The 19,370-nt window shown below is 44.4% G+C and overlaps 1 pseudogene; it reads left to right on the top strand.

Moving 5' to 3' along the window:
- LOC100759017 overlaps positions 1 to 18,992 on the top strand; it is a 29,684-nt pseudogene extending 10,692 nt beyond the window's left edge.
- The last annotated feature ends 378 nt before the right edge of the window (positions 18,993 to 19,370 follow it).

Here is a 19,370-nt window from a genome sequence, read left to right as displayed (position 1 = left end):
TGCATTGATGGGCTAGTGACTTCTGAGGCCCTGAAGCCTCAGGTTTCAGTGTGGGCTCAGCTCTTAAGTCATCTCCTGTTGTAGACAAAACAACCCAGTTCCCCAAATAAGTAACACCTGCCAGGCTTTGTCAGAATCAACCCACTTTGTTTTTTGCAGGCTAATGAAAGCAAATAGATGTTACTTAATGTGTAACTAGTAAAAGGCCTTTTGTTCTCAATTTTGATCACTTTTTTTTCTTTAAGAAGAAAGCCACTTGGGGTGTGTGTATGTGTGTGTGTGTGTGTGTGTGTGTGTGTGTGTGTGTAAACAAAGAAGATAAATGGCTGGGATGAGAATGAGTTGGCCATAACCTGATTAAAGCCATAGAGCTGGCTCCTACAAGAACCACAGAAGGCTTAATGATTGGGTTGTTGTTCCTAATATGTCTAATGTTGACTCTTAAAGAAATCAAGAAAAATGTTAAGAGGTTTCTGGTATTTCACCGTCACAGTGAGCTCTTTCCTGAAAGGAAAAAAAAAAAAAAAAAAGCAAAAACAAAAAGCCTTTCTCTGGCTGAGACACAGTACCCAGCCATGTAAGCGGATTTGCCCAAATGCCTTTTAAAGCTGAAGTCAGCCCCCTCTACCGCCAGAGCTTCAGGGACAAGGACAGGCATGGCTTTGCTGAAGCCGTGATGAGAAAAACAGCTGTGAAATGTCACGCGTCTTCCTCTTCAGTTACTGCTTGTGCTGCCCAGGTGACACAAACCAGGGTCACCTGCTAAGAGGGACTCTCAGCTGAGGAACTGGATGCATGAGAATAGCCTGTGGGCACTTCTGTTGGGGGCATTTTCGTGATTAATGGTTGATGATGGAGGGCCCAGTGCACGCCCCCCCCCACCACAAAAACATGCAACGCACACGTGGTCCTGGGTGCTGCAGCACAGCAAGCTGGGCAAGCCCTGGAATCCAGGCAGTACACAGCGGATGTCCATGAACTCTGCTTCAGTTGTTGCCTCCAGGTTCCTGCCCTGACTCCCTTCATGATGGCCTGTAAGCTGTAAAGCCTTTCCTCCCCACGTTGCCTCTGGACAGGTCTACCACCAGAAGTGGTCAGCCTGCAGCCAGTGTGCTCCATGCACAGAACAGCTGTGGATGCAGACCACAGTGTCATGTCACAGTGTCAAAAGAGTAGAGACCCTGGCTGATATTTAAAAGCCCGTGGTCTTCTGGCCCGTTAGACTCTCAGTTAGACCTTAGCTAGTTGGTAAGCTCTGAAGAGCTTTGTGGGTGAGGCAGCGATTTGTCCCTGCTCTCTCTCAGCAGGGGTTCTGTGTTGAGTGAGTCTGGGAGCCTTGATGGATATGTTCAAATCAACATTATTCGAAAGTGATGCCACATCACTCTAGCAAAAGCTCAGGACCGACTGTGCGTTTTGTGTGTAGTCACTTGTGGCGCTTGTCAATCTCCACTTACATTCTAGCCGCTGTGATATTCAGCTATTAGGAGGATCTTTGATGCTGTTGAAAAGTCAAACTGAGCGGCTGAATTCCAGATTATCATTTTTTTCTTTAACCCAGCAACATAAACGATTTCAGATATTGCCTTTCAACTTTACAAATCCATATAGGGACTGAAGAGATGGCTCGGGGGTTAAGAGCACTTACTGTTCTTGCAGGGGATGTGGGTTCGGCTCCCATCACCTGCATAGCTGTTCACAGCCGTTTGTAACTCCAGTTGCAGGAAATCTGATGCCGTTTCTGGCTCCAGAGAAGGACTGACATGCACGTGGGGCAAACACACGAAGATAGGCAAAACACACATATGCACAGACTAAAAATAAATAACCCTTCTAAAAAGTGCATACTGAGCCGGGCATTGGTGGCGCACGCCTTTAATCCCAGCACTCGGGAAGCAGAGGCAGGCGGGTCTCCAGGGCAAGTGCCAGGACAGTCTCTAAAGCTACAGAGAAACCCTCTCTCTCAAAAAAAAGTGCATACTGAGAGCCCACTGTGAGAGAGGGTGGCTCGCTTTTTAAAGATTGCTGATTGAAAGGTTGGTCAGTAGTTTATCTCCAGCTTTCAGTCTACCTGGTTCTCAAATCCATGTTCTTCCTGCCCAGCCTGTGGTTTCTAAGTAAGCATTATTATGCCTCCATGTTTCCATAGACAACAAACATTGAAGAATCTTTGCTTGGTAGAGCCTGTAATCTGATAGAAACAGGCAGCTGACATTTTGCCAAGCCAAGAGAAGCCGCAGCTGGCAGGAGCTCAGCCAAGTTGCCTTCTTTGTCAACGTGGATGGGTATGGATTCAGAATTCTTCTGTTTCCCAGAGTCTGTCTCTTTTTTCTGTCATACACCATCCTTTTGCTACAGTTCTTGCCAAGCCAGACAGATAGGGGAGACACAAAGACACAGAAAAGTTATTGGAAGGAGGGCTGGGATGGGCAGGAGAGGACCACCTCTTCCCTGTTGACTCATTTGGGAGCCATGTTATCACACTGTCACCCCAGTGAGGGCAGGGTGATGAAATGAGAGGGGATTAAATAAAACCACAGCTACACTGTTTAATAGACCTTGGGGTAAGAACAATAATACATAAAAGATGGGGAAAGAGGTTGGAACTGATTAGTTTTCTCTTAGAAACTGTAATAAATTTAGCAGTAGGTTTTTTATATCAAAATATGTTATCTAAATTATTTTATTTAAGACAATTTTACTTTTTAAGTTAGTGTGTGAAGTGATGGGATTATATGGGATTTGCTTTTGGCGTCATTATACCTTTTTCTTTTTCATCCGGGCCCCGACTACCCTCCTCTATTGCTATTTTTCCTCTCTTCTTGGTCCCATTTCTTCTCTTAAAGCAATCAGTCCCTTTTATTAGTTATTTTCCTGTTGTGATAAAATACTATGGCCAAAAGCAACTTAAGAAAGAGGGTTTTTTTGGATTAAGATTCCAGAAGAATAAAGTGTTGGGGATATTTGATCACACTGAGCCCCAAGTTTGTATTTGCATTAATTAACCAAATACAATTAACCTTGGGTCAGGAGGTTGAGTTAGCAGCTAGTTGACACAGAGCATCCGAGGGCACAGGGAGAGATAGAGACACTGGAAGTAGTAGGGTGGGCTGTTACGATAAATCTTTCCGCCAAAAGCTGCCAAGCCCCACTGCCATGTGAGCGCTCTATGCCAGCTGCCCACCCGAGTTAGGCCCAAATGAATACACAGAAACTTGTATTAGGTTCAAAGCTGCTTGGCCAATGACTAGGATTCCTCATCTGTTAGCTCAGTCTCAATTATCATAAATCTATATATTTTATAAGACTTATCTTATAGAGGATGCCTTTCACTGGCACCCTCTCTTGCCGGTGGCTCACATGGCACCGCTGGAGGAGGAAGGGGAAAAGGAACACTTCCTGTTTCTCCTTGCTCAAATATGAGTCTCCTTGCTATGTCACTTCCTGCCTGGATCACCACTTCTCTACTACATTTTCCAGAATCCTCTTTGACTCCTAGTCCTGTCTAACTTGCTGTTTCATTGGCCAAACAGAACTTTATTAAACAATCAATAGGATAAACATACACAGAAGTACTTCCACCATCAGTCAGGTTTGGAGTGGTGCAGGGTTTTGTGGATTGGTGATAAAGAAGCATGGGTCTTCATGGACGTTAGCTAGTTGCTACTCAGCCTCTCTGAGCTAGCAGGTTTTCACCCCAGCCTTTGAATCTTGAGTCTTATTCATAAATAGAATGATAGAGATTTAGTTAAAGCTTCCTTTAGCAGCAGCAACAGGTCAGGTGCCTGAAACAATAGGGTCCATCATAAACAGGAAGCGTGTTGATCACATTCTCATTCACACACACACACACAGGAAGCAGAGAAAAAGAAAAAAAAAAACAGGAAATAGGGCAAAGCTATAAAACCTTAACCCTACCCCCTAATGACATACTTCCCTTTACAAGACTCTACCTACTAAAAGTTCCATAATCTTCCCCCCAAAGTGTCACCAAATGAGGACCAAGTATTTAAATACATGAAGCTATGGGGACATTTCTTATTCAAATCACAACCCTTTACGCCACATGTATGCCATTGACCCCTCTCTTTCCCCTTCCCTTTCTGTTTGCGTGTGTGTGTGTGTGTGTGTGTGTGTGTGTGTGTGTGTGTGTGTGTGTGCAGGGTGTGTATGTGTGCAGGGTATGTGTGTGTGTGCATGTGTGCAGGGTGTGTATGTGTGTGTGTATGTGTGCAGGGTGTGTGTGTGTGCATGTGTGCAGGGTGTGTATATGTGTGTGTATGTGTGTGTGCACTTGTGTGTGGAGACAAAGAGGTCAATTCTTCAGTCACTTTCTACCTCATATTTTGAGTGTCTCTCATTGAACCTGGAGCTGGCTGAACTGCTAATGGCTGACCAGTGAACTCTGCGGATCTAACTGTCTCTGTCTCCCCAGTACTGAGATTTTAGGCATGTATTACCACACCCAGCTTTTCTTTTAAAAGACATTTTCACTTGTTTATCTTATGGGGGAAATGTGCATGCCATGGCATATTTGTGACAATCATAGGACAATTAGCAGGAGGTGGTTCTCTCCTACCATGAGGGTAGATTAAATTCCTGGGATTAAATTCAGGTCACCAGGCTTGGCCCCAGTTACCTTTATCGGCTGAGCCATCTTGCCAACCTAATGGCAGTTTTTTATTTAGGTTTTGGAAATCCAAACTCAGCTCGTCACACTTGCATTTCTGATTAAACCATCTCCCCAGAACCTCATGTTCAGCTTTTCATATAATACTTTAATATAATTAACTCTGAAAGAGTCCAAGTAATTGCACAACTGCAGTGACCTTGAGCACAGCATGTCACCTCTGTGGACCTCTGTCTCTTTTCCTCCACCATGTGCACACTGAACCTTACTATGTGACAGGAAAGCAGCAAGAATGCAGTGTGCTTGTGTAGCGGTCAGTGGACTGGCCTGAACCTTAGCTGTTCACACAAGAGCTGTGTGATACCCATTGTGTTGCTAGCTTCTCTGAGGCTTAGTGTCCATTTCTGGAAATGGTGTCAGCCTCAAAAGGTCCCTAACAGGGTTAGATTGCCAAAGGCCTAGACAGTACTTGGAAGGCATTTTCCAAGGATCAGAAAATACTGAACCTTCTATGGCTATGCACACTACAACCCCAGCACTCAGGAGGCAGAGGTCAAATGACTACACAAGTGTGAGGCTAGCCTGGTTTACAAAGTGGGTTTCAGATATAGAATGAGTCTCAAGAAAAACAATGCAAACCAACTGAACAGTTCCTTATCCCAAGTCCCAATGTGGGGAGTGAAGAGAGTCCCCAGAGAGGGAAGACTTAAGGGAATACGTATTGCTGAAATGGGCATAACCATGTCAGTCTCCAAAGCCTCAAACTCATGGGAAAATGACAAAGTCTTCTCCAGGCCATGCTCAGAGAAATGGCAAAGTCTTCCTTGAGGATCCAAGTGTGGATATTGATAGTGTTGCAGAAAATGTCCACCATAGCTTTCTCCCCCAAGACGTTTACAGCCTGAAGACTACTCCACAGAGACCACTCCTACTGAGATTAGCTAACCCCTTTGCCTTGTGCAACTGAATACCATAGGCCATGTCTCCTTGTTTATCCCCATGTAACAGCCCCACCTGCCCATTCAACTCAACTCTACATAATAAACAGTTCAGGGTGCTGAGGTTTCTCCATCAGAGAGGCCAGTCCAGTGTATCCCAGTTTTTTCCTGCGTCCCTGTCTCTGTCTGTCTGTCTGTCTGTCGGTCTGTCTGTCTTTTCTTGATTATCTCATCACCCCCAGTCAGCTCTGTCCCAGGAGTCATGCAAGGCCTTGTTACCCCAGAACAAAACAAACAAGACCAAGGAAATGTAAACATGGTTTCTGAAGGTGGGTGAAGACGGAAGGAGGTTGGCCTCTGAGGAACACAGGCTGTGAAGGTCTGGCCATGGGATCAGTGGGATCCTGGGTAGCCCTTCTAACAAAAGAGGAAATAATGTCAATGTTGTTAGCAGGACAGAAACAAGACTTCTTGACTCCAAGCTTCAGTGCAGATATTGCTTAGAAAAATAAAAGAAAGAAAAGAAGAAAAATCAAATCCAACCAAAGCCATCAAACCTCAGCCTCCTTGCTTCCTGATCTTCAGTTTTCAATTTTTTTAAATTAGGAAGACGGGAAAGTTTACAATTTTGATAATTCCATTTATTTCTGTATTTTCACCTAGAACAATGCAATAAATGGTAATTATCTCTTCCAGGGGTTTCATGCAGCCAGATAAATGTTAGCATTAATTAAACACTTTTAACGGATGGTGTGCATCAGCTCCATTGTGGTCTGTACCTCTTTCTCTATCACCAACATTGCCTCTCCCCTTATTCCTTCTCTTTCCATCTCCACCCTCACAGCTGAGCAAAGGAAAGTGCTGAGCCAGGACACAGGCCAGCAGGGGGACTGATGCTGGAATAAAGAGCCATGTCACCGAGAAGCACAGAATGGCTGTCCTTCCTAGACAGGTACAGGGAAGAGCAGAGCGGGAGGAGGGCAGCTTCCATTCCTAGGCTCCCTCTGCCAGGTCTCCAGGACCCCAGTACATCTCCAGATGCTTCCGAGGTGGGAAGCTCAAGTGTCCTTATCAGCACTTAGAAAAAGGACTTACACCTGAGCAAAGCAAAATTCAGCTCTCCTTTCCAGGCTCACTTTCAGACCTCACTCACCCCGGGTACAGGGTACTGGGGCTCTGTGTGTTCCCCAAGCCCCCAAGAAGGCTGCAGGAGCTTGCTTTGCATAATCATGGCCCAAATCCTCAGATTTGTTGAGGATTTGATTCTTTTTAACAACTGAACTCTACTTTCAAACTAACTTTGTATCTCTTTTATAAGTAAACAATACAAATGAAAAGGATAGTGGAAGACAAATGTTGGTGGCTATCTGGTGGCAGGGGGAGGAGGGAGGGCAAAGGGAAATGGGGAAAATCTCCTCTGAATACCATAGACCCCATTATCTGATAAAACCACAGTGTGTAGGTTCTGGGTCAGCCATAGCATTTCCTGGGACAAAGAGGGGTTTTACCTGAGCTCCTGTTTGAGGGTTGGGTGACCTGTTGAAGAAAGCCTTTGAATACCATCTAGGAAAATGACACAGACCAGGGCATGAATGTGGACTTTCAAGAGGTTGCAGAATTCAAATTACTCATGCCTACCCAAGGTTTACCTAATATCAAGGTTTTTTTTTTAAATATATGCTTTAAAAGCATTTTTCAATATCAAAAGGATCACATGTTCCACGTAGCAAATTTATAAAATATGGAAGAGAGCATGAGGTTTATAATTTATCATTCATTTAATCACACTAATATTTTAGTGTCCTATCCCTAGATTTTGCCTGTATATAGATGCACTTGTCTATTTTACAAAGACAAAAACTGCTATACAATTCTTAAATATTTAGTAATATACCATGGATATTTCCCACTCAAGAAACTATCTCAATAATGTCACTTCAAATGACCACACAGGGATCCAATGCAACCTGACGACAGCCATCTTGATTGGAACCTCTCTCTTTCTACCAGGTCACCACAGACCCCATGGAACAGAGTTTTGGGGACAGATGAATGTGCTGACTGCTGGCGTCTTCTGCCTCTTAACTGATACTTGTTTATACAGATTTGAGACAGGTCAGTCGAGGTTCGGATGGCTGTCGCCCATCTTTGATTTAATATATAAAGCACCTCCTTGGGATTTGGGATGCAGAGAACTTGAATCTTGCTAGCATTTGTTTTTGTTTATGAGTCCTAAATAAATTATACTTGTACCATCTTGGGTTAGCCTGACTCTTTCTTTGGTCTTGTGGTCTCTTCTGCCTTGGTGGCTTGATCTTGCATGCTGGAACCATTATTCCCTTCCAGAAACAACTTGTGGTATTATATTGATGCTAATACTATAGAATACTTTGGGAAGATGTTATTGTATTTAAACAAACCATTGGGTGCAAGTTGTTTGGGTTTCTAATGTCTCACCTTTTAAAACAACCATTACCTAGGCATCCCCCATGATGCGCTGTGTTTGAGAGAGGGCATGTAGTCCATTCAAAGCCAGCAGATCTAAGAAACTGTGAATCACTTACCTAATGATGTGGACGCAAAACCTATTTGTGGACTTTTCTAGGTGGGAGGAAATGGTTCCAGGGACCTGCCATTTTTAAAGCACATTTTCTGGAATGCTTAGCAAAATGGGGAGAGTCCTTAGTTTCTGTCCCCAGGGTAAGTTGGAAATAGAGTACAGAGTATTGGAGTCATTGTAGAGGAAGGTAAAGAGTAGACAGCATTTCTCCAGATGTGTTTTTCTACCCAAGGGTCTATAAAGAGATGGAACACATTTGTACACTTTGTCTTGAATTGAATCCATTGTTCTCCAAAGTGTGGGTGGCATTTGGAACTTGTTTTCCTCCTCTCTGGTCCTTTGGAATAGCTGAATTGTTTTATAATTTAGTCACTAAGATTGAAATTCTCTCCAATGGCCACACAAGCTCTTCACCTCCTGCTCCATACAGGCCAGACTTTGTATGACAATCCCTAGATAATTTAGATATATGAGAATGGATACGATACAAAACACATATTATAATGTATAATAAAGATCAGAAGGAGAAAGATCGAAAGAAAGACACTCAGAGAAAGCTTCCTTTAGCCCAGGCTGGCCTCAAACTCACTGTGTTGCTGAGAATTACCTGGAGCTTCTGGTCCTCCTGCTTTCATCTCCTAAATGCTAAGGCTACAGGCCTGTGCTACCATGCCCAGTTTACCAGGTGTTGGGGTTGAACCCAAGGCATTATGCATGCCAGGAAAGCACTCAACCAATGGAGATGCAACCCTGGTCCTGGATAATACTTTTTAAAACTATGATAAGGAAAATTGTTCTCAATAGCATGGTATGATAGCACACACAACTGAAAAATAGCCCTACATATGACTTAATGAATTTGCATACACCAAGAAATTTTACTTTTAAGTATATATAGGTAGAATAAATAATTAGTAAATATCTGATTTTATTATAATCCTATTTCTGAACCATTCTTTTTTCTCTTAAGTACTTAAAAGTATTTTTTGTTGTTGTTATATGGTAGATATAGATCTTCAATTCCAAAGAACATACTTTTGAGAAAAAACTTCACTGAAGACATGTCACAGTAACTTTTATTATTCATTAGTGTTTTAAAGTGGCCCTGAATAGAAATGCTTTTTGCTAAAGTACAAATACATCCGTTTCTATGATCTAATTGTACAATTGGCTAGAATTTCTATCTATCAGTTCAAAGGGAAACTTGGTTTCAGTGAATTTGTTTTTAATAAAAATGTGTTATCTATGATAAATATATTTCACTTTGCTCAAATAGATTTGATTGGGAAAACATATTGAGCAGAAGTACTGGTAGAGCTTAATTTCATTGCTTGGAGAAAACGTATCGAATGCTGCTTTGAATTAAATTCTATTTGTTTTAATAAAAGTGTATTGGCCTGAGTGTACATATATTTGTTTTAGTGGCAGTACATTGGATCCAATAAAACTATATTGGCTTCACTGCTTGTGTCTCCTGCTCAGTGAAAATGGATTGAGTGGGAAAATGAAGTAGGCAGGAAGCAGCCAGCTTGAGGTCTCTGTTTGGTGAGTCTCCAAAGCAACTGCAGGGAGGGGTTGCCATAGACTTTATATCAAAATATGCTTTTACGTATAAATACCTTTCACTGTGAATGGCTTGAGTATGATGCCAGATTGCCACCCCGAAGAGGCAAGTTTCTCAAGTGCTCTATTTCAGGGCAGCAGAGGAGGAAAATCCTGGGACAACTCAGAGCATGCTTGTTAATGTCCCTTAAGCTTTATACCAGCCTCATTGGTTCCAATCAGATGCTGTCTCCCAAGCATTCCCAAGTCCCTCAAATGAACAGAAAAGAGATCATGAGTTCTCCCCAAGGATGGCCTGGCCCATCAACCTTGAAATGGGTCTGACTTTGAACTGATGACACCGGGTGGGGGTGGGGGGCAGAATTGAAGCAAGTGCTACCCTGAGACACATCTCTGAGTGATTAGCCTTCCTAAAAACGGTAGCTCTTCAGAGAGGCACTGCCACCTGGAAAATGGCAGTCTGTGCAGTCTGCTACCACCACATTGTAAGGCTCCATGTGGCTCCCAGATGCCGCACGGACGTGCTTTATATAGCAACCTGACCCCAAAGCCAGGCTTGGAATAACGGGATTCACAATCAGACTGTTGTGATTGTCATGCTACTGCCTCACTATTAAAAGTTCATGTGCTCGGAATTGTTTTTCTTCCCTGAAGATGAACTGGATCTGACTATTCTTCCCAGTTTCATTTAGCCTTGATGAGAAATAAATGCAAACAGCACTTTCATTAACACCTTTGCTCCAACTTAATGTGCTAACAAGCTCTCAACTTCAACCTGCCTACTAATAACCGTTAATACTCAAGGAATCTCATTACCACGGAACCCCAAGCCTTCTGTGTGTATTTGTTCATTTTTTTGAATGCTTGAATTCTTGTAAGGCCATACAAGGATACACGACTGAAACTTATTTATGGACATTTTTTTCCTCTGTGAAAATATTCCCAATTATCTTCTGGAAGTCAAGAAAAATGTTTTTTGATAAAGACGTTTTCTGGGTTGTCTTTGGAGATTGGGGTTGTGACCCTGGAGGACAGCAAGTGGTTCACTTTGTCAGAGTGTAGTATGCACAAACTACAAATGTCACATGGTCTGAGGTGGTTTCAGGAAGTCGCATATGAGTGAAGAAATGAGGCAAAGAAAGGAGCTGATTAACAGACTACTTCTTAGTTTTGTTGTTGCTTTCTGAGAGGTCTCGTAGGCCAGGCTGGTCTCAGACTTGCTGTGTAACCAAGGGTGTACCACCACACATATAACTTGTTAAATGAGTTACCATGGTGACCAGCTACAGCCTGGTCCAGCTATGGATACCTGGGAGTGACATGAATGGGTATCATAGGATTGCTTCACCCTAGGGGTAAGAAAGCCTGGGTAGTTATACACCAACACACCTTTACAGATCACTTCCCAGCCGTACTGGCTGCAGGAAGTCTGGCAGGGAAGACACAGTGAGGGCTGGCTGCCTAAACCCCAAGTTGAAGTATGGAGTTGGGAGAGATAAAAGTGACATCTGACTGTACAGACAAGAAAGCCGGGGTATGAAGGGCTTCCCAGCGGCACACAGTTAACAAGTGGCTCAGGCAGGATACAGATCCAGCTCTGTCTCCCTTGGAAGGCAGCAGCTTACCCACTAAGCTACACTGCCTTGGTCCTTCCCAGGAAGCTGGCATGGCTTCAAGATTTCAAAACCATGGCTGCAGGTGTATGGGGCAGGGTGAAACCAGTGAGTCAGGGATGGGGACCGAGAGTGCAGGCAGGGATGGGGACGTGCAGGAGGTGCTAGGTCCCCTAAACCCCAAACTCTAGGAATGTCCTGTAGCTTTCTTTCATCTTAGGCTGAGCTATAGCTCAGTGTTCAGGTTATGAGTCACATCCTTGCATGACTAGGGGTGATGAGGGAATGAAGAAATTATAGATACATAGACTCAGAAAAGTTGGGATCAGACATTCTGGGGTCTTAGATGGAAAAATCAAAGCATCCCGGAAGCTTAGCATGTTTATTTTCTACAAGGAAATTGGGATTGTTGCACACAGCTGAACAGGAGGCAGCATGACTACACACGGATAAACATAGAGGCAGGGCCTATGGCAAACAGTTAAACAAGGAGGCAGGTGTAGCTCATCTCGGGGTGGGGGGAGCAGCCTCTTGGTGGGAGCAGTCTTTAGGGGGAGAGAAAGCTATATAGATATTTTCTGAGCACATTGTCAACCTTTGCACTCAGACCAAGGAAACTTTTGCTATTATTCTGAGCCTCATCCAGGGAAGGCTTTGCCATTCCCATGGGGCTAAGGCGTTGGGGTCCTTGACATGGCCATGCCCATAGCAACAGCACACATTCACTCAGAATTCCACTCTCTCCCTACACGTATGTGTTTCTGAGACAGTGAATTCAACTTGTCCCGTGGTGGATCTTTGATTAATAGCCAATAGTAAATCCCCTTATGGTCATGTGCTCCTGGCTCACTTTTGGTGAGTTGGGGGCTCCTATCTTCCACCAGTCCCACCAGTCCCACACCGATTAGTTAGCTCCTTTTATGGCCTCCTCAGCTGCCCCCGCCGTGTCTGCTGCTTTGCCGAGTAAGTTATGATTACTTTGTGCTATAAAACTGAACAGCAATCCTCACAGCTGTTTTGATTCTACTTAATGAAATGGTGGTGACATCTGAATGTCACAGTAGCAGAGAGGCGGATGGGTTGTTGTGGCTGCTGAGAGGGGAAGGATCAGTATTATTCCCTGGTCTAATATCTCATAAGACAATCCTGCAGTTAGCAGTGTTCTGTGTCAGTACATAGAGCTGCCAGGCTCTCTTCCCAGGGAGAGTCTTCAGGCATGTCAACAGTCCTTTGGCTGATACAATGGGACAGCCGGGGTGGAGATGATATCTACCGTGTTGTGAAGACGGAGAGAAATATTTTATTGGAATAAAGCACACAGCCAACAATCACCACCATTCAAGGACACTGTGCTGACTGCAGGGAACCAATGATGTGTGTGTGTGTGTGTCAGTTCATCAGAAACCGACAGAAAAAATCTTTGGTTTCTCCTTTCTTTACCGCACACAAAGGGGAGAGAGTGATTCTGGGAAGATATCAGACAGCAAACATGGAGGCAAGAAGCCAGCCTGGTCCTCAATCAATTATGCAAGAGTATTACCAAATCAATGAATTCACAGTGTGAGTGCTTGCGGCAGATGGACGAACACTTGTCGGCTATCTGGAGCCGCGAGAATCAGATTTATTTTCAGAGCTTCTTTGTCTCATTTCTCCTGCCTGGTGCTGGAAGGCAGAGCATGCAGCTGTGATTTTTCAAATGCAAGAGATCTCCAACTATTTTATAGCCTGTGATATCAGGCTTCTCAAGCTAGACTCTGTAGGACTTCTGGCTTTTTGTGCCTCCAAACAAGGACAAAAGGTCCTCTCTCCCTCTTCCACTCTCTCACTCCTGAGATCTTAACAATAGAAGAATGGGATTGGGTTGAACGGCCTCTCAGACCTGGTCAGAGGTCTGGAATCTTCTCTCGTAGACACAGCCTATGTTAGGCTATTCATCAGTTATTTTTCTATTGCTATACCAAAATACCAGAGAGAACCAACTTACACACAGAGAAAGGAGTATTTTAGATCACAGTTTCTGAGGTTCCAGTGCACAAGTGACAGGTATTGTGGCTTTGAGCCAATGGTGAGACAGCACATTGGAAACATTAGTCTCATGGATGGGAACAAAAGGGAAGTAAAGAATTGGCTAGGGTCCCCTTTGAAGGTACACCCTCAGTGGCTCAAAGATGTTTCTCTAGGCCATGGCTCTTAACGTTCCCATTATTACCTAGTAGCACCAAGCTGGAAACCAACCTTCTTACAAATAGGCCTCTGGGGGACATTTGTGATCCACCACAGCAAATGAGCTCTTTACCATATGGTAGTGATGCTTTGGTCATTGGCTAATGCTATCAGCCCTTCCTGCCACCAAGCGTTCTAGAATTCTTAGCTGAAAGAGAAGGTGAGATGAAGCCTGTACTTTGGCTCCTGTGGGGACATCATTTGCAATTGGGATTGGAGACCTCAGAATCATCTTCCAGATTCTTCTTGTGGGAGGAGTCACGATTCCCCGTTGTGGGTATTGGACAAAGCAGTTCTCTTATGGTCTCAGTGTCAGACAGGAAGTCAACAAACAGGCTGTTGGAATTCCCAGCTTCCTGTTGCAGTGGGTGACTAAGACACTTGATGAGCAACTTGTGAGCTCCTCAGGATAGAGTGAGTTACATGTGTCCTGTGGAAGTGGCCACTGGTTGAAGCTGAAGTGGTGTGTTCCGGTGTGTTCATTGACCCTTTGGTCATCCATATGTTCAATCAGCTGACCTCGATGAGGGATGTCCTTCTGTATGCTGTATGAATATGTGTTGCTCTTATTGGTTGATGAATAAAGCTGTTTTGCCCAATGGCCAGGCAGAATAAATCCAGGTGGGACATCCAGACAAAGATGGCTGAGAGAAAGAAGATGGAGTCAAGGAGACACTGAAGGAGTAACATGCCAGAAAGTTATCGGTAAGCCACAGCTGTGTGGTGATACACAGATAAATAAAAATGGGTTAATTTGTATATTGAGCTAGCCAGGAGGAAGCCTGAGTCATCAACCAAACAATTATAATTAATATTAAGCCTCAGAATGATTATTTATAAGATGCTATGGGAGCTGGAGGGTGGGAGAGAAACCGGTCCAGTGGGACCAGGTGAGACAGAGAAAAACACCCAACTCACTATAGGCCTCATCCCTATCTGCCAGTGACCCTTTAAATCAAATGTTCTTGGTGATTCTATTATCTATTCAAGGTGAGTCTCTGTGTCAGGTACTGAGGATAAGACGGTACATAGACCTTCATCTCTGTCTTCATGGTCCAGGGTGTGGCAGATGCCATGACACAAGTAAATTCAGAGAGAAGCAATTCCCATCCTAGACATAGCAAGGAGACAGAGACCTCACTGTGACTGTCTGGAAGAGCTGACTGTGAAGCAGCAAGGTTTATGAGTTTAGCTTCACAGGATGGAGATGGTAACCTATGCAAAGTCCTGAAGAGTACACATAACAATAGCCTGTGTGTACATTGCAGGTCAGAGAAAGGTGTGGGTCCTGGGCTAAGAGGTGAGCTGGGCCTGACAATCCATGAAGGATGTGTTGGGCCACACTATGAAGGTCAGCTCTTGTCTGTAGGGAAGCCCTCTGAGGGGCTTGCCCAGATCACACTCTAGTTTCAATCCTGAAAAGTTACAGAATAAACCAGCCAACTGAAAGCAAGATTTGCTACTTTTTCTAGTTAGTGCTGAGACCTGGCTCTTGTGGAGGAAAAGATAGCAATGTTTTCTTGAGAAAAAAACAAAACAAAACATAAAACTCACATTGGGTTGTCTTAGGCAAACAGGTTCTAGAAATGGAATGATTAGATTTGAAATGGAAAAACTGGGATATCTATCCATGTATCTGTGGTTCTTATTTATGTATCTGTTTGTTTTTGGAGTGATGGTGTGCCTAAGTTCCTCAGTGTAGAGTGGAGAAGGCAAGGCTTTGGAAGGTCACTACAGCCTCTGGGGTTAGAGGGATCAGAAGTGAATTGCCCTGTGCCCTGAGTGACACCAGCTAACACCAGTTCACCTTACCTCTCTATGCCTCAGATTCTTCATCTGATGAACAGGATGGCAACAGCACTTCACAGCCAGGGGACACCACAGAACAGGAATAAACCCAGGCACACATGTAAACAGCTGGGAGCAGGGCCCAACACATCAGGAGCCTTGGAAGTGGCAGGAGGAATCAAAGGGCAGAAGACCAAAACCAAATGACTCAGCAGAGTCTTGATGTCCCTAAGTGGCCCTGATTCCTTTGATTTGTTTCTATTCTGGCATGAGGTGGCAAGGTTTGATGATTCATTTTGTAGTAGCTAGGTCAGGGCTCTGTGGGCTGAGTGACTTCCACAGCATCCAAACCTCTGTGCAGAAACCTGAGAAACTTAGGTTTCTATTCCAGGTCGCTGAGCCAAACCTGACTTGCAAAATGACCGGCCTCTGCTGGGGTGAGAGAGGCAGGAGAGAATTTGGCTCCCTCTCTTATGATATCTACAGTAGCCCATCAGCCACGGAGCTGAAGGATGTGTTCTGCGCTCCCCTTTCCCCTTTAATGTGCCATTAAATCAAATACTCTATTAGCAGAATTAGTTCATTCGGTGTCTGCAACGAAACGTCCCGTGAATTGTGCGATGTCTCTCGCAAATGGCCCTGCACTCTGGGGTCTACTTCAGCAGTTTCTATCCTGTGGAGGAGAGCCGAGCTGCCCAAGGATCCCACTGCCTTCCTCTAAGTGAAATATTATGGCTTCCACAAAAGGATAATTATTTGGATCATTTTGCCATGTGTAAACCTGGTGAATTCCAAACACTGGGATCAGGCTCTGGCCCAAAGCCTGCTGTCCTCACACCTGCAGCCCAGGACTTGCCTTGGCCACCGATTCCCAAACCTTCTTAGCTTCTCTGCTCTCTGCATTAGGTCCAGTTCAGAGACTGGGACCAAAAAGATATGCTGGCTTTTGAGAATTAAAACGTGGAGAAATTTCCTCCCTTAATTTAGGGCAGGGCTATGGGTGGAGACTCAGTTATTTCCAGTCTCACTCACGAGTCACTCAAACCATGGGAAAACAGGCAGTAACAACTTGCTGTGCCTGTCATAGTAATCTCACGTTCTGAGAATCAGCAGGGACCTCAAGTATGTAAAGTCGAATTCAGCCATGTGGAGCACCAGCCTGGCTAGCTGACTGCCAGGGCTCTGGCTGCTGCTGGGGCACGCAGGCTACCTTTCGTGCATGCCCAGGTCCATTTAACCAGGTGGACTTAGTTCATTATGATCTCTTCTCCTGGAGTCGGTGTATTGCACGGCATTTGCTTTCATGCCAGGTGAAGCTGAAATGGGTGCACTGGCAAATGTTTAACCTTTTCAGGGGAGGGGAACGTGGTTTACAGTGCTTGCCAATTTCTGTGGTGTAAATGCTGCCATTGTGGTTGACTGCAAGTCCTCAGTATGGCATCATTGAATGCAAAGTTGGAAAGAAATGCTTGTTAATGTCCACAGTACACCATAGTTCCTTGAATGTGGCCTTAAGATATAAGATAATATATTATATCTTATATATCTTATATAAGATATGATTATATCTTATATAATATATCTTACATAATATATCTTATATATAAGATATATTATATCTTATATATCTTATAAGATTTAAGAGAAGTACTTAATAGTAAAATCCAATAAAATGATTGGGATGGCATGAGTTCTAGATAATCAATACTGTAAAAAAATGTTACAATAAATGTGTTTAACAACAAGGATGTTTGCAACATCCTTCAAATTGAGCAATCAGATCTCAGGCTAACAGAATCCAGGCCTTGTACACCACTTGTTTTTAATAGTATAACGTGAACTTTCTCCATTATAACCGGATTACAGTCCAATAATGGACATGGGTCTGCATCAGGGTTCCACATGGTGGGTTAGAGACCCTGGTCGTGAATCTTCATCTCCTCCCAGGCATCTCAGAGCCATTTACTTCTAGCCAAGGAGGTGATTTTAATTTACCAGGCTATGTTCCAAAGGCTGAGATTCTGTCACATGGCCAAACCTAACTGCAAAGGAAGGTAGGAAGTTTAACTTAGCTGTGTACCCAAGAAAGAAAGGTGAGAAAGGAAATGAGGTGTGTGGGCATCTTGTCCTTCTCTACTGCGGGACATCCACGACTGACCCCTTCACAGCTGATGTCAGGAAGTATGTAGCTGGTCAGTCTTCCCTCATTAAAGGGTTATGTGATATAAACAGTGAAACTTATTGTTATAAAGTTATCAGTTAATAAGTATAATTACACCTATAGTAAGAACCAATTGAAATGTTATTTACTATCGTTCAGATATAAAAGCAATATCTGCTGGGTCAGGATGCTATGCACCATCTAGTTTTTTCTAAGCTTAATGACCCATTCATCCCTCCATCTATCCAGCCCCACATCCAACAAACCTATATTCTAATTCTACCTTAGCTTCTAGGTATGTGGAGATGTTTAGGGGGTACTACTGTCTGGTGAGGAAGGCAGACTCAGAGAGTTCAAGATCCAGGCACATACAACGTCAAGGAGAGAACAGCTGAACATCTGGAGAGTTAAAGAACTTCCTGAGGAGCAGGCATGTGATATGCCTCCAGATCAGGGGTTCTCAACTTGAGGGTTGAGATGCCCTTGGACGTCAAATTACCCTTTCCCAGGGATCGCATGTCAGATATCATGCATATCCGATATCTACATTCTATTCAGAACAGTTGCCAAATTACAATATGAAGTAGTCACAAACATAACTTTATGGTTGGGGGTCACCACTACATGGGGAACTGTGTTAAAGCGTTGAAGCATCTGGAGGGTTGAGAACCACAACTGCAGATGGATGGGGGGATTGAATTTTCTAGGTATAGAAAAGTCAGGCTTTCTAGGAGGTCAGCTTGTGTGAAGTTCAGAGGCTCAGTCCAAGAAGGTCAAAGACAGGCTGGACCTAAGGGTCTTTGTCAGATTGTGAAGGACTTTCCCTGCAGTGCTGAGGGGTTTGTAGTGCGTCATAGGCTCTTTCTTCTCAGAGTGGGGGCATGTAGGCTGCCAGGAGGTACAGAAAGACAAACAAAACCTTCTCCATTTCCTCCCTTGATGGTAAGCGACTAGAAATGATTTTGGGGAAGCTCTAGGGAAGAAGGTTCTTCTCATCTCGATGGATGGATGGTTTGTCCCGGAAGCAGTCATGAGACGCTCCCATCGGTCTGTGTCAAGTCACAGCTGTATCTCCCAGCCTCAGAGGTAGGCATCTGCTCAAAGCTCAGGGGCTAAGAGTGAAAAAAGGGCGTCTCCCTGGAGGAGATCCAGACACAGGGCTGGAGAGAGAGAGATGGCTTCCAGGTGGCCCTACCTGGAGATAGGGAGGAGCAGATGGACAGCTGTTCCAAGAGCCTTCATTTGCACTTGAGAGGGAACTGGGTGTGAAAGAGGCAACAGCCATTTTATTTTGGTTTTCAGCTTTTGAATGAATGGGAGAACCAACAAACTGAAGAGGGCTGCTTCTACTGACAGGGCCAGGTGGGAAGCTCAGGGTGGCCCGCTCTCTCCTGCAGTCTGACATGTGAACGAACATGCCCCCTTACCCCACTTCCTCTCAGGCTTTTTGCCCCAGGTGGCGTCTGGGCAGAGCTGGTGGTTTTACTGTGGTCGCTATGACCGTGTCAAGCCATGAACCCACAGATCTGAGCCAGGAAGGCTTTGCCTCATAGCAGATAAGCCGGACTGGTAACATAAACACCCTATACCTCACATCTGGTCTGACAAATGGCCTGGAACCACAAAGCTGGGAGCAACCCCTGCTGTGGTGTGCCTGGGAAGTGGCCTATATCAGAGCTGTCACTGTCCACAGACCCTGAGCCTCTGGGATAGGCATGATTTACACAGGCGGACTCGGAAGTTATACCTACCATGTTAAAATGCCAGCTTTACATTCAGCACTGTGGGTCTGGGGCAAGTGGGTTTAAGCCCTCAAACCTTAGCGCTCTCGATGTAGACGATAATGTCAACAAGATAAATTGGGGTGTGGCATGAAACAGGTGTTCAGGAAAGC

The sequence above is a fragment of the Cricetulus griseus genome, chromosome 8 (genome assembly GCF_003668045.3).
Source record: "Cricetulus griseus strain 17A/GY chromosome 8, alternate assembly CriGri-PICRH-1.0, whole genome shotgun sequence".
NCBI classification, from domain to species: domain Eukaryota; kingdom Metazoa; phylum Chordata; class Mammalia; order Rodentia; family Cricetidae; genus Cricetulus; species Cricetulus griseus.
The sequence above is the reverse complement of the archived record's forward strand: the minus strand, read 5'-3'. Positions and strand labels throughout refer to the sequence as shown.